Source organism: Petaurus breviceps, unplaced genomic scaffold, assembly GCF_028583685.1.
Source record: "Petaurus breviceps papuanus isolate PSGF00001 unplaced genomic scaffold, PetGlider_PUasm1.0 207, whole genome shotgun sequence".
NCBI lineage: Eukaryota > Metazoa > Chordata > Mammalia > Diprotodontia > Petauridae > Petaurus > Petaurus breviceps.
The window spans coordinates 30882823-30895041 of record NW_027185850.1 but is presented as its reverse complement, the minus strand read 5'-3'; positions in this window follow the sequence as shown (position 1 = coordinate 30895041).

Genomic DNA, 12219 nt, shown 5'->3' with positions numbered 1-12219 from the left:
CTTCCTTCCTTCCTTCCTTCCTTCCTTCCTTCCTTCCTTCCTTCCTTTCCTTCCTTCCTTCCTCCCTTCCTCCCTTCCTCCCTTCCTCCCTTCCTTCCTTCCTTTCTTTCCCTTTTGGAGGGCAATTGGGGTTACGTAGCTTGCCCAAGGTTACACAGCTAGTTTTTTTTTGTGTGGGTGTTAAGTGTCTGAGGCCAGGACCCAACTCAGGTCCTCCTGACTCCTGGGCCGGAGCTTTACTCACTGTGCCACCTAGCTGCCCCCCAAGGCTGACTTTTTCAAAAGCATACAACTTAATTTCTTTTTTTTTTTTCTTTTTGGAGGGGGGAGGGCAGGGCAATCAGGGTTAAGTGACTTGCCCAAGGTCACATGACTAGTAAGTGTTAAGTGTCTGAGGCTGGATTTGAACTCAGGTCCTCCTAACTCCAGGGCTGTTGTTCTATTCACTGCACCACCTAGCTGCCCTCATACAACTTAATTCCAAAGCTGGCTTGCCTTTCATGGTTTTCTTCTGACCTTCTGTGCATTTTAATAAATGCTTTCATGGCCCTCTTGTCTTTCAGGAATGTCAGGGAAGAAGGACAGAACTCCACTCTTCCTCCCAAATGTCACACTCCTACCCCAAATAGTAAAAGAAAAACATAATCTTAGTAACAAACATGCACAGCCAAGCAAAATAAATCCCCATGGTGGCCATGTCCAAAAATTTATGCCTCCTTCTTTCCCTCTAGTCCACTGTCTTTCTCTGTCAGAAGGTAAGTGACATGCTTTATTGCAGGGACTCTGGAGTCATTGGCCAATATATTGATTAGAGTTCTTCAGCTTTTCAGAGTTGTATGTTTACTATGTTGTGTAAATTTTCCTCACTTCGCTCTGGGGCAGATCACACCAGGGATTCTCTGATTTTGATTGAAACAAATGATTGTCTCATCATTTCTTACAGTGTAAAATATTCCATGACATTCATAGAGCAGAATTAGCTCTGTCACTCTCTGTGTGATGGATACATCCTTTGGTCACACACTTTCACATTCAGCCTTTTCCTTTCCCATGGCTTCTATCTTCTGGCTCACTGAGACCTGACTTCCTCCTGATGCCGCAGCCTTCCTAGCCTCCTTTCCAATATGGCAGTATATGTTCTCCCATCCCCCACCTCACTTGCCATGGTATAGGAGTGGGATATTACTTCCTCCCCATTGTCACTTTCACACTTCCTCTATCTCCTTCACTTGGCAAGCCTTTCCTCCTTTGAGGTTCAGCCAGTCCACACTTATTGCCAAACCAAGATTCTGGTGATTGTTGTCTATACATCTCCAAGACATTTTTCTTTCCTCAATGGGTTTGGTGCTTAGCTCAGTCTTTGCACCTAAACTCCTGCTCTCAAACTAGGGACTTCCACATCCACATTGATATTTCCTCAATCTCCAAATTCCCCAACTTCCTGATTTCCCATGGCTCGCTTGTTCACCCCACCTCAGCTACACATGAAGAAGGTTAGACCCTTGGTCTTGTCATCACCTACAAGTGCCTCGCCTACATGTTCCGGAGCTCTGAAGTGTCCTCATCTGACCACAATCTACTGGTATTTTATCTCTCCCTCTCCCTTGCAACCCCAAACCTTTTTCTTCCTTCATGCCATAGCCAATCTCTCCACCCTTTGGTTCTTTCCCAGGCCATTACACCTGCAATGGTTACACTCCATCTTGACTCCTTGGTAAGGCCATTTTACTGTCTCCTTCTCAAGTTCTTTGCTCCCTTATTCTATTCAAGATCTTGTCCTGCCAAACCTTAGCCTTGGAGTGTTGAATGTTGAATGAAGCTAGAGAAAATCATGAAAACATGCTGAGTCCACTACAAATTTGTGTTTCATAACCTCAACTTGGCCCTTACTGCTACAAGGCAATCCTTTTACATCCCCCTAATTGACTCAGTGGATAGAGTCTGGGCCTGGGGTCAGGAAGACCCAGATTCAAATCCAGTATTAGACATTTACTAGCTGTGTGACCCTAGGCAAGTCACTTAACCTCTGTGTGCCTTCATTCACTGGAGAAAGAAATGGCTAACCATTATAGCATCTTTGCTAAGAAGACCCTAAGGACAGTATTGGTGTACTATGGTCCACAGGGTGACAAAAAGTTGGACACAACTGGATGACTGAACAAATTGACTCAGCACCCCATCTCACTCACCACTGTGGCTTTCCCTGATGTTTTTATCCTTCCCAAACCTCCAATAGTGCATCTTTCTCTTCCCTTCTCAGCTGAGAATTTTATCTCCTATTTCCCTGAAAAGATTGAAGCTCCCTCTCTCCCCCCCTTCCCCCTCATCTTGCATCACTCAGGTGATTTCCCTCACTATTTCCTCCTCCACCCTTGTCTCACAGGAAGTGGCTTCTTGCCAAGGCAATTCCATCATCCCTCCCTTCTCACTTCAATCTCATCTTGTGCACTTGCTGCTTTCCCTACTGCCTACAAACTTGCCCATGTCCACTCTCATCCTCAAAAGCTTTCAGTTGATATATTCATCCTCACTAGCTACAGCCCTGTATCTCTCCTCCCTTTTGGAACTAACCTCCTTGAGAAGACCATTGACAACAGGAGCATCCACTGCCTCTCCTCTCACTCTTGACTCTCTGTAGTCTGGCTTCCGACCTCATCATTTAATGGAAACTGCTCTCTCCAAAGTTACCAGTGAGCTTTTAATCGCCACATCTAATGGTCTTTTCTCAATCATCCTTCTGACCTCTCTGCAGCCATTAAAAACCACTCGTCCCTAGGTCTGTGTGATGCTGCTCTCTCCTCATTTTCCTATCTATCTGATTACTCCTCAGTCTCCATAGAAGTCATTCCAGCTAACTGTAGGTGTCTCCCAAGACTTTTTGTTTTGCTTTCTGGGGGACAATTGGGATTAAATGACTTGCCCAAGGTCACACAGCTAGTTTTTGTGTTAAGTGTCTGAGGCAGGATTTGAACTCAGGTCTCCTGACTCCAGGGCCAGTGCTCTATTCACTGCACCACCTAGCTGCCCTTTCTCTCAAGGCTTTGTCCTGGGTCCTCTTCTCTTCTCCCTTTATACTACTTCACTTGATGATCTCATCAGCCCCGGTGGATTCAAGTGGATTCAATCATCATTTCTATGCACATGATTCTCACATCTCCTTTTCCAGCTCTAACCTCTCTCTCGACCTCTGTCTCACATTTCCAACTGCCTATATCTCAAAACTTACTATTCCATGGACATCTCAAACTCATTGTGTCCAAAACTGAACTCGTTATCCACCCCCCCTCCAAACTCTATCTCTTCCTAATTTCCCAGCTTCCCTATTGCTGTTGAGAGTACTGCTATTCTCCCAATTACCCACTCACAATCTTGCTGTTATCCTTGACTCCTCACTCTGTCTCCCTCCCCATATTCAATCTGCTGCCAAAGTTTGTCAATTTTACTTTCACAACATCTCATGTATATATCCCTTTCTCTCCTTTGATACTGCCACCACTCTGGTACAGGCCATTGTCACCTTACACAGTGAGAGAAATGATTACTTCTTCCACATATTAATAATCAATTACTAAATTAGGACCAGGATTTTTTCAGAAGCCTGTAAGCTGATCAATCTCTGAAGGATGTTACTGATAATGAGATTGGATTAACTTTATTAACAATCATGTTCAGACCTCACCCAGGTGGGGAAGCCCATTGTGGCCCACTCAAGTAAGTTCAGAATGGAGGCAGAGCCTTTGTCTAGATTGCCTAAGGCTGGGAGTGGTCTGGGTATAGAGATAGTCTTTGTCCAAGGGTGACATGATGTCACCCTCTCAGCCCTTCATTGGAGTAAGCCCACTTCTCATTTTAATTTTCATTCTCTCATTGAATTGCTAACCAATCAGAGTTGATTGCCACCTTCTGGAACACCCACTTTTCCAAGGGCATATAAGCCATCAGCCCACCACCATGAGGGTCTTTGGTATTTGAAAGTGCCACTGACCTCTTTTATTAATAAAATGCTAGCATTATTATTAAAATGATTACTTACCCAGAAAATATGTCTTGAATATTTTAAACATCAAAACAGACTTTTGCTAGTTGGTCTGCCTACCACAGGTCTCTGGACCTCAGAGGTCAAGTTGATGTTCTTTAAGTGAGGGTGATATCATTTTCCTCAATAAACTCTAGTGGCTCCCTATTACCTCTAGGACCAGATATATACTCCTCTATTCAAAGCCTTCCATAACCTACCCCTTCTTACCTTTCTAAGTTTCTTACACATTCAGTGCCATTGGCCTTCTTCTTTCTGTTCCTTGAATGTGACATTCCACCTATCAACTCCAGGCATTTTCACTGGCTGTATCAGATAACTGGAATTCTCTCTCTTTCCTAGCTTCCTTATCCTCTTTGAAGTTCCAGCTAAAGTCCAATCTATCTTCTAAAAGAAGCCTTTCCTGATCTTTAATGCTAGTATACCTTCTCCCTGAGTTTGCCTCCAGTTTATCCCATATATAGCTCATTTGTGAAGAGGGTTAGGGTTGCTCTGGAGACCCCAAAATACCAACATGCTGGGTCCTGCCAAATGAATTCGACTCAAGTCTTCTCTCAGTCAAAGAAAAGTAAAGTTTATTAAGAGTTCCCTTGCATTAGACACAGAATAAGTCTGTGCTAGGTCATTCTATAGCACTCTCACAAACATGAAGACAAGACAGTGTCTTATATACCGAAGGTTGTGGGAGGAATCTAGGGATGGTCTAGGGGAGGATTTTGGGGAGGGTCTTCAGGAGTACTTAATTAGGTCAATGAGTGATTAAGGGTGGGAGGCCACCTGAAGACTACAGACAATGGTGGGCTAGGACAGTTCAAGGGTGGATTGATATTTTGATAGGCTCAAGGGTGGGAACAGAGGGTGGGATGTCTAGTAAAGGAGGATTGGGTTCAGCCACAATGTAAGGCTTATTGCCTCATGCAAATGCCTCATCAAATGAGATGATTTAATCAGAGTTCAAGAGGGGTTCCCAGAGCCTGTACCTCAAGGACTCAAGGAGAGGTCAAGGGGTCTTCCAGAGACCATACCTCATCATTTTGTACATTGTTTTCATGTTGTATCCTCCATCAGATTGGGAGCTCCTTGAGAGCAGGTACTGTCCTTGGCCTTTCTCATGTATGCCCAGTGCTTAGTGTAATGCCTGGCACATAGAATGTCCTCAATAAATGCTTATCAACCGATTTCCCATTCTTTGCTACCACAAAAATGTTACTATAAATATTTTTGCATATGTGGCTCTTTCTCACCTTTCTTTGATCTCTTTGGGGCATTAGTGAGCCTGTGGACTTGTCTTCCTGCCTTAAGTCTTCACCCACTCCAATTCAATCTCCGCTAAGCTTCCAAAATCATCTTCCTAAAGCTCTGAACCATGTTACCTCCTCCCCTTTCAATAAACTACGGTGATTCCCTATTACTTCCTGGATCAAATATAAATCCACTTTGGTTTTTAAAGCCTTTCATAAATTGGTCCCTTCTTTTCTTTCCAGTCTTATTCCCTGCTTATTTACTCTGCATTCCCTCTACTCTCTAATCCAGTGACACCAGACTCTTGGCTGATCTACAAACAAGACCCTCTATCTCTTGGTCCTGAATATTTTCTCTGGCATTTTCCCTTTGCCTGGAATGTTCTTCCTCCTCATCTTTACCTCCTGGCTTTTCTGATTTCTTTCAAGTGTCAGCTAAAATCCCACCTTCTACAAGAAACTTTTGCCTAGTTTTCTTTAATGCTAGTTAGTGCCTTCCTTCTGTTGATTATGTACCATCCATCCTGTCAGCAGCTTGTTTATTTATTTGTTTATTCATGCATTCATTAATTTATTTTTAAAGCAATCGGGGTTAAGTAACTTGCTCAAGGTTACACAGCCAGTTATTTTTGTGTGGGTGCTGAATATCTGAGGCCAGAACTGATCCCAGATCTCCTCACTCTGAGGCCGGCGCTCTTACTGATCAGTAGCTTGTTTTTTCACACAGTTATCTACATCTTTACCATTTGGTTGTAAACTTTTTGAAGACAGGGATTGCTTTTCACCATTCTTTATATCCTCAGCACTTAGCATAGTGTCTGACCCATAATAGACACTTAATAAATGTTTGTTGACTTTTTTTCCATTTTTGTTAACTTTGCCAGTTTTATGGGTGTGAAATGTAACTTCAGAGATGTTTTCATTTCCATTTACCTTAATTATTAAATGATTTGGTATTTTTTCAAATGGTAGGTGATAGCTTGGAGTTTTTCCTTTGAGAACCATGTGTTAGTATCCTTGAACCACTTATCTATTGGGGAATCAATGACTCATTCTTATTTATTTGAATCAATTCCTTATATATGTTGAATATCCTAGGAAGCCATTGTAATGATTTTTTTAAACAATTAGATAACTTTCCCTTCTGATTTTCTCTACATTGATTTTGTTTATGCAAAAAAATTTCAATTGTGCATGACTGAAATTTTTCACTCACCCTTCTATGATTCCCACTTTTCTTGTTTGGACATGAACTCTTCCTGCCATCATTACAAAAGGGATTTTTCCTCTTGTTCTTCTAATTCATTTATGATATAATCTTTCCTTTCTTTTCTCTTTTTTATCCAGTAGCAAAATGTATTTATTATTATGGCTTTGTAGTACAGTGTGAGATCTGGCACTGCTAGGCTCCCTTCCTTCCCACTTTTTTTTTCATTTTTTTCCCTTGAGAATCTTATTTTGTTCCTCTAGCTTAATTTTATTATTTTTTTCTAGCTCTCTAAAGTAATCTTTTGGTAGTGTGATTGGTATGGAACTAAATACAAAAACTAATTTAAGTAGTATTGTCATTTTTATTATATTGGCATAGCCCAAGCAAGAGCAATTAATCTCTAGAGTGTTTTGTAATTGGATCCATGTACTTTCTGCATTTGTCTTGCTGTAAGTAGATTTTTTAACAATAAATTTTTATTCTTTTAGTTTTTACATCATCAAAGTTTCTCCTCCTTCTCTTTCTAGAGAGCTATCTCACATAACAAATAACTTTATTAAAAGAAAAAGAGGAAGTGGAGAAAAAAATCAGCAAAATTAATCAACATATTGAAAAAATATGCAATGTACCACATCTGTGGACTTCCCACCTCTGCAAAGGAATGGGGTGGGGTGTCTTTTCATTTCTCTTCTTTGGGACAAATTTGTTCTTTGTAACTTTTCAATAGTAACTTTTTTTTAAAGGGGGTTTATTGATATTTCTTTTTTACATCATTATAACTCCCTCCCCCCCCATCCTTCCCCTTCTCCCATGTAACAAATAGTTTTTAAAGATTATAAAGGAAGAGGAAACAATTAGCATAATTGTTGATTCATTTTTTTTTCAGTCATGTCCGACTCTTCATGACCCCATCTGGGGTTTTCTTGGCAAAGATACTGGAGTGGTTTGCCATTTCCTTCTCCAGTTCATTTTACATAAAAGGAAACTGAAGCAAACAGGGTTAAGTGACTTGCCTAGGGTTGCACAACTAGTAAGTGTTTGAGGTAGAATTTAGATGAATCTTCCTGATTCCAAGCCCAGTATTCTATCTACTGAGCCACCTAGCTGCCTAAACTGATCCATACATATAAAAGAAAAAAATTCTGAAAATATGTACCATGGACAGCTCTTGTTGACCTTTTAGCGCTGCAAAGGGATGAGTTGATGAGGTCTTCCCCTATCCCTTTGGTTGAAGTAGGACTGTTCTTTATAATTTGGAAACATTACTTTTTTTTTTTTTTTCATGATTGGTCTTTTTGTTTACACTGTTGTAATTTTTAATGTATATATATATTTTGGTTCTGCTAACTTCACTCTGCATCAGATCATATAGCTCTTTCCAAGTGTCTCTGTATTCATCACACACATAATTTCTTATAATACTATTCTATTACATTCATGTGCTACAATTTCTTTTTTGCGGTGAATCCCCAATCAATGGGCATGCTGTTGTTGTTATTTAGTAGATTGGTCATGTCTGATGCTGAGTGACCTTATTTGGGATTTTCTTGGCAAGGATACTGGAGTGGTTTGTTATTTCCTTCTCCAGCTAGTTTCACAGATTTGAAAATGAGGCAAACTAGTTAAATGACTTGCCTAAGGTCACACAGTTAATAAATGTCTGAGTCTGGGTTTGAAATGGTAAGCCTGGCACTCTAACCACTTTGCCACCTAGCTGCCAACAATAACAAAAAATACCCCCCAATCAATGGGCATCTACTTTGTTTGCAATTTTTTACTATCACAAAAAGTACTGCTTTAAAAGAATTTGGGATATACAGGAAATTTCTTTTTTTTATCAATGGCTTGTAATGGAATCTCTGGGATAAAAGGTGTGGACAGTTTAGTCACTTTTATTTGCATAATTCTGAATTGCTTTCAATAATGATTATAGTGATCCACAGTTCCACCAACAATGTACTAGTATGCTTATGACCCATCCAACATTTACTATTCCCATCTCTTGTCATCTTTGCCAATTTGCTGGGTATGAGATGAAAGCTCTGGATTGTTCTGATCTGCATTTCTCTTATTAGTGATTTGGAGCATTCTATCTCATGGTTGTTAATAGTTTGCAATTCTTTTGAGAATTTTTTGTTTAAATTCTTTGACTGTCTCTGTTGACAAATGTCTTTTGGTTACATGTTTTCTTGTGTATATATATATATGTATATATATATAAATATATCGACATATATGTAAATTATCTAGATATCTTGGACACCAAACCTTTATCTGAGGACAATTTTTTCCCCCAATTCATCAACTTCACTTCTTATCCTAAATGCATTAATTTTGTGCAGAAGTTTTTTAGTTTCATGTAATCAGTTATCTTTTATAATTGTTTCTATGAGTTGTCTGAGAAATGTGTGTATGCATATATATGTATGTATACACACATAATATATATGTATATGAATAAAATCTCCCACTTACCACTCTGAGAAGTATATAATCTGCTTCTCTTCTAATTTTTTATGCAATGCATCTTTAGCATTAAGGTCACATATTCATTTAGAATATACCATGCAACACGGCTAAAGATGTTGATCCAAGACTAATTTCTGCCACACCGTTTTCCAGTTTTCCCCCAAATTTTTATTAAATAGGGAATTCTTTCTCAAGTTTTGTGTTTTCTGGTTTATCAAACTCTGGGTTACCGAGTTTCATTGACTCTAATTCTCCCTTCCCTTGTCCATTTTACTGATCTACTTTACTATTTTTTAAAGCAATACCAGATTATTTTGATGATTACTCCTTTACTGAGATTTGGCATGGTTTTTTTTTGTTTTTTAATATGATTAATTATGTTTGTTTTCCTGATGTTGAACTATCCTTATATTCTTGGTATACACTTATCTTGGTCATATTTTATGAGTTTTTGGATGAATTGCTATAGTCTATTTGACAGGATTTTACTTAAAACTTTGACTCACCATTCAATAATGATATTGGTTGGTATATCTCCTTTGACCTTTCCTGCCCTCATTTAGATATTAGGATTATATTTGTCTAATAAAAGGAGTCTGCTAGAACACATTTCTCAATTTTTGAGAATAATTTGTATAGTATTGGTACTAATAGTTCTTTAAAAGTTGGATAGAATTTTCTTGTCAACATACCAGAACAGTATTCTGCTGTGCCCCCAACACCCCACCACCTTTTCCCTTAGGTAGTTGCATTACAGCTAGGTCATTTTCCTTTTCTGAGATTAGATAATTGAAGATCTGTATTTGGTCTTTTGCCAGTTTGGGTATTTTATATATTGAGTTTTACTCTACTGCTTTTATGTTCTCATTTTTGATACATGTAATTGTGTATAGTAGTCTGATAATTATTTTTATTTCTTCTGGTTTTGTTATGGTTTTATCTTGTTTGTTTGCTATTACATTTATTTGATTTCCTGCCCTTTTCTTTTTAATAAGATTGGCTAAAGATTCATCAGTTTTATTAGTCCTTTCAAAGGGTCAGATTTTAGTTTTATTTATAATTTCAATAGTCTATTTGGCTTCCAGCTTTTCTATTTCTCTAATTTTCAGCTTCTATTCCTTTGTGATTATTTTGGATTTGTTTATTGTTGTATTTTGAATTTTGAAAATACATTCAGTTTATTGATTCTCTCTTGTTTGTTGTTAGTATATATTTTTAGAGATATAGTCCCCCCCCCCCCAGGACTACTTTAGCTACATCTCAGAAAATCTGATATGCTGATTCGTCATTTATAATGGTTTTTTCACATAATTACTATTTCTATGATTTGTTCTTTGAGTCACTCATTATTTAGAGTTTCATTACTCACTCTCCATTTGGGCCTTTGTCTTTCCTTTATACACCCTGAACTTATTACTATTTTTATTGCAAGCTATGATATGTAAAAGTTTTGTTGACTATTTTTATATTTTAATATTTACATAATCTATCTCTCTCCACCATGGGAGTCTGCCCACCACTGAATCAAGATTCCCCCCTTTCTTTGCTCCTGTTTCACTTCCTCCCTTTGCCACCTCACTCTATAGCTCCCCTTCTTTCTGACAGACTACAGGAATTATTTTCCCTTCATGGTTTACTATTGTACTATACATGGTTTGCTGTGTATCTTACACGTTTCTCTCTTCCTTCTCTCCACCCTTTAATATGCCTTCCCTTTCTATAGTTTAATCCTACACAACAGTGATTTTCTCGTAGGCCAATTGTTGTAAAGTCCATTATTCCTTCTATTTAGGAAGAAATCTCTTACTGGTGCTTCTGCTGTTTTGTTGCTGTTAGTCCCATTAGTGTCTTTCTAGGATAATTTATTTTCTTATCTGTGCCTTCCAAGCTTTACTTTTTTGTTTTTATATGTTTACCTTTCTTGTGTTTCTGTTGTGTGTTTGCAAAGCAAATCATTTGCTCAGCTCATTTTCTTTGTAGTAATACGTCCAATGACTCTTAAAACTTAATACCCTGCTTTTTCATTAATGATTAGATTCACATTTGCAAGGCATTTCACCTTAGGTTGCCTCTTGAGCTCCTTTGCTCTTTGGAGCATGCTATTCCATTTTTCACTTTCTAGTGGGTGCAGAATAGTCTTGAGTCATTCATATTTCCTCTCCTTTATATTTCAAGGAGTTTCTCCTGGCGATGTGTTAAATTTGTTGTTTGTCGTCGGAATTCTTAAATTTAACCAGATATTTCTTGGAATTTGGGGTATAGGATTTTTTTTTTATCCCCTGGAGGCTACCTGTGTATTCTTTCAATTGGTACTGTTTCCTGTGTTCAGAAATTCTGGATGGTTTTAAATAACTAATCCTTGCATTACAGATTCGGGCTTTTACTTGTGTTCTTTTGGGACAGCTATGATCCTTAAGTTGTCTTTATGCATGCTGTCTTCAAGAGCAGTTTGTTATGTTTGGAGAGGTAACATGTTTTCTTTGAACATTGTTGCCTTTTCCTTCACTTCAGCCAGATTGTCTTTCACTTCTGTGTATTTATGTTCTCAATCAGTTCTCTTTTGTTTCTTGGGAGAGAATACTTACTGTGAATTCAAGTTTCTCTATTATTCCAAACATTTCTGCTGTCAAAGCCATAAATTCTGCTTTTGTGATTCTTATTTTTCTCTTGAACCCTTCAGAATCATTCTTCTCTGTTTTCATGCTCTTTTAGGACTCCATGAGGTCTTTGGCCTCATCAGGTGTTGATTCATTTTTCTTTATCCTGCAATAGTTTTTCTAAGATATTTGTACTGATTTAGATGTCCTGGAAGCTATCTACCCTTCTGTTATTTATATTTCCCCTACTGATTTATCTGCTTGTGCTCAAGGTTTTTAGATAAAAAAAAAGTTTTATTTTTAGTTTTGAATTCTCCCTTTCTCATTTCCCCTCCCCCATCCACTCAGAAAGCAAGAAAAACAAAACCCCTTACAAATGTGTTTACTCAAGCAAAACAAAACCTGTATTAGATGTAAAAAAACAACACATGCTTCAATCTGTACCTTGAAGCCATCATTTCTCTATCCAAAGATGGCTAGCATGTTTCATTACTAGTCCTCTGGAACTATGGTTGGTTTCATTGTGTTGATTATAGTTCCTAAGTCTTTCCAAATTGTTTATCTTCATAGTACTGTTATCATATAAATTATTCTCCTAGATCCATCATTTCATTCAAGTCTTCCCAGGTTTTCCTGAAACCATCCCCTCCATCATTCCTTATAGTA